We start from the raw sequence: 4,248 nt of genomic DNA on the forward strand, positions 1-4,248 counted from the left end.
GTGGCATGTGGTGCTAGGCATTGATCACAGTTCCCTGCTCCTGCCTAAGCTTGCTTAAGCAGGCACTTTAGACCACTGAGCTATCTCGCCAGCCCCTATACATTATATTTGAAGGATGGATTTCTTAAAGTTTTTCAATCTGTAACAGTTTCCCTCTTCTTAAAGTTCTAGTTACTTGGAGAAATGTATAGAACTTTCCACGTCCTGCTGTGGTGGGCTGTCATTTAACTCTGAATATCTGAGGAAGGCTTAGCTGAGGAGAAAAGAATCAGCGGCCCAACCACATGCACCTGGGGTTCATACAGTGCTAAGTATGAGAAAGAAGACACTGCCAAGGCACAAGGTATCAGGTGACAAAATGGAAGGGGCAGATGGAAAGGGACAAGTCAGCCTGTCCTTTAATCTAAGGAAGGAGCTTCTGGAGTCTGAAGCAGGGCCAGCTAGAAGAAGGCTCTCCCCAGAGAGGTAACAAGTTGGGCACCAAAGAGCTGATGTCATTTATGCAGGAAACCGAATACCTCTTTTCCAAACTCGGGGAGGGAAGCAGCAAAGCATTTTCACGGCCTTAGCCAGCATTTTTTTGTGATAAACCACTCTGTCTGTGCTAGTTCATATTACCAGAATGTATCAGAATTTGCATCATTCTTATTGTGGAGAAAAATGTCTTTAGTCCATTTTATCACCTTTCAAATAAAATGCTCCTTTGTGGGAAACCAGTTCAAGGAGAATTGAGGCCTAACAGACCACCTCTGTGAGCACAAAGGAAAAGTTAATACAGCTGAGATCAGGCTGTTTACCTGGGCATTTACTCATGAGCACAAGGTGGAAGGCAGATGAATCTTGTGTTACATTGCTTGTACCCATTTTTTGAGTGAATCAAAGCAGGAAGAGCCAGATGCTTGGGGCTTCTCTGCCCAGTAAAGGGAGGAGCCCCCTGGGTGTTGCATAAACTAACTTGGTTTGCGTTTTGTCTTTCATCCCTGTTTGCCCCTTGGTGAACGTGACTAGAAGGACTAGGCCCCTATAAGCAGCACCTGCGTAGGGAAATGACAGAGTGGGCTGGTTCCCCATTGATGGCACCTAGGGCAGGGACCAGGCCAGTTTGCTCCTTAAAAGCACTTGTCTTCATGTGATAGTTTTTGTTTAATTTACACCTTTAATTTTTCTAAATACCTGAGTGTGGTGCTAAATCAAAGCACACAGGTATAAAGTGACCCAGTAATCATGTAGGAACAGAGGGCAGCTCCGTCCTCCCTGATCAGCTATCTCAGAACACATACTCCTTTGTTTTCTGTATTTATTTCTTTGTGTTGCTTAAAATGACGTAAACTGTCCTTTCACAGTTCAGGAGGTCAGTTGTCTGATATCAGACTGTCTTGAAAGCTTAGTGTGATTTCATTTTAAAAATAGTTACCATTGCAGCAATTCTCTTTCCAAATCAGATCACATTCTCAGGAACTCAAAGTTAGGAGATCACCCTATCATGTTGGGGAAACAATTGCATCTATAACATCCTCCTTTCATAAATGGACTCAATATAATTGAAGTATGCATATGCAGGTAACTGAACTTTTCTGAATTACCATTTCTTTATCTGTCAGAAATGAGCCAAGCACACCAGACTCCACTTCTTGATAGCTTTTTGGCATGAGTATGCTGTAAAGAAAGCTCTGTAGGGACCCAGACCCTGAGAGTGGGAAGAAGCAACAAAGAGAGAACAGGTCAGATGCAGAGATACAGAAAAGTTATCATGATGTGTCAACCAGTGTATAGGAACCTTCTTAAGCTGCGTACCACAACCCTGGAGGGAACTTGAAGTGTGTACTGTTTGAATAGGCACAGAAACTAAGATGCATGATGGATGCATTCTTTGTGTGGGGCAAGGCAAGAAACACTTTGATAGTATGTATATAGGGCATTTCTAAATGGTAAGACGCTTTGTCATATGCAGTAGGAACAGGGAGGAGAGCGCAGTGACACTTCCTGTGCATGTGAGGAAATAGATAATGAGTTGTCCTCTGCTGCATATCAAGGAACATGAGAAAAGGGTCCTTTGGGCATTACTCCCTAGAAATCACTGCAAATGCACATAGCAATGAGGAAGGACACCATGCCTCTTCTTCAGAAGGGAACTGTTGGTCAGGACCTATTTCTCTTTCCCCTATTAGTGGTAAGGCCAATTTCTAGCACAGAGTCTTTGTACATTGAAATTGTATTTTATTTTTATTTTTTTGAAATTTTAATTGAATTTAAAAATAGGCCCATAGTCAGCAAGATAGCTCAGTGGACTAAGCATCTGCTTTGGCAAGTGATTCCCGGTCCTGCATGCCATGCTCACCCCATCCCCCAGGGGCATGACCGAGTCCAGGCGTGGTGACACAGGCCTGTAATCCTAGCTCTGGGGAGGATGAAAACAGGAGGATTGCTACAAGTCTGAGCTGTGTAGTGATACCCTGCACCAAATACATAAATAAAAAAATTAATTAATTAATTAATTAAATAAAAATAGGCCTCGTGATACATTCTCTCTGAATACCTAGTGCAATTTTAGGTTTAGTTATCATTATGGGTTTCACTGTGTTCCACTTACCCAGTACATGTTGAAGTCCTAACCCCAGCATGTCAGAATGAGACCTGCTTTAGAATTGAGTCAATTGAAGGTGTATTTAACTATGATGAGGCCATCCTGGAGTAGGACACCTAATTCAGTATCTTCTGTTCTTATAAAAAAGGAAATTTTGGGGGCAGGGAAGATGGTTCAGTGGAATAAGTGCTTCTCTGGCAAACGCAAGGTCTGAGTTCAATCCCCAGTTCCACAAAAAAAAGGAAATTTGAATGCAGACCTACATATAGAGAAAACCAAGTCAAGAAGAAGGTGGGTCTGATGATACATCTAGATGTCAAAGAACTCAAGAGATTACCAGCCACTGCTGGAAGCTGAGAGAGGCCTGGAGCAGATTCTCACTCCCAGGTTGAGGAGGAACCAACCCTACAGGCACCTTTTTTTTAATGTAAATATTTACATCATTTTGACACTAGTATGTGCATGAAGGATTCATGCTTTGTGACTCCAAGTGTGCCTGCTTTGAAGGGCTGGTCTCAAGAGTTCTCATATGCACAGGATTTATAATTTCACATATATTGTCACTAAGATCTTAACTTATAGAGACCCCAAGTACTGATCTTAGCATCAAAAGCAAGCTAAGCTGTGCTGGAAAAAGTATTGCCTTCAGCCTCCAAGATGAGAGGTTACAATGAGAATGATTTCTTCACCTGAATATCAAAAACAGCCACAGTTCTGGGGAGTCCTGTTTGTACATCTGAAAGGTGAGCCCTGAAATACTCAGATCTGACTCCTGCAGTAAGATCTCATGAAGTTCTTTACAGGGCACCCTTTAGGAACTGGCTACATGAATTGGCTGCATGAACTGCAATCTCTACTTGAACTTCAGCCCCTGTAAGGAAAGTGATTACCTAACAGGGTTTATATTAGCAAGTTAAACTGTCTCATGTATCTTAGTAAAAGGATGTAAACATTTTTTTGAGACTGAGATAGAAATAGATAAAGCAATAGTGCAGCAAAGAGAGCAGAGACAGTGTTAAGAGCTGAATCATCGCTGCAAGCTTGGCACAGACAGCCCCAAGAGGCCTTTGGATTTGAAAGTTCTGGGCTCTGAAGGTTGTCATCAGAGTGTTGCATCATATCGTCATGCTAAAGTTATTTTCTGATTGGGAAAGTGAGATGCTCTAGCAGCCTTTTGTGACCACCGCAGGCTGAGAAGGGCTGTGGAGTTTTCTCTGGCTCTCCTTAGGAAGCAAGTCACGGTTCAGCAGGAAGCCTAGTGCCTCTCTCTGAGGAAAGATGAAGTTGGTCTCAGGCCCCTCTGAGCTGTCCTTGCCCTGCCGGGGACTGGTGCTGGCCAGTGATACAGCCACAAAGCACACATGAATAGTAAGTATGCAAACCCTAAAGTCATTTCTGCTCTCCACAGAAGGTAGTGTGAAACATGGTGGGTTAACACCTCTTCACTATGACCTTAGGCTTAGCCTTCCCTGCATTTAGTAACAGAGAAACCAGCTAGAAACCAAGAGCAAGAAAAAAATAAAAACATTAGTTTGCATCTTTTGTATTCTAACCTAAAACACGACTTCACTCCCCCCCACACACACACATAAATCCCTGTTAGCCATTTCCAAACAGCTTACAGTTAAAAAACAAAAATCAAAAAACATCAAGTTGGGGCTGGG

The 4,248-nt window shown here is 42.7% G+C and overlaps 1 long non-coding RNA gene across 1 annotated transcript in view; it reads right to left on the reverse strand.

Moving 5' to 3' along the window:
- The window catches only part of LOC111812329, a 23,210-nt gene that overhangs the window by 10,569 nt on the left and 8,393 nt on the right, over nucleotides 1-4,248 (reverse strand). The window contains exon 2 of the long non-coding RNA XR_002817837.1: nucleotides 1,015-1,021. This is a non-coding gene — a long non-coding RNA (uncharacterized LOC111812329). The remainder of the gene's footprint in view (nucleotides 1-1,014; nucleotides 1,022-4,248) is intronic.

This window comes from Octodon degus, unplaced genomic scaffold, assembly GCF_000260255.1.
Source record: "Octodon degus isolate 3935 unplaced genomic scaffold, OctDeg1.0 scaffold00120, whole genome shotgun sequence".
NCBI lineage: Eukaryota > Metazoa > Chordata > Mammalia > Rodentia > Octodontidae > Octodon > Octodon degus.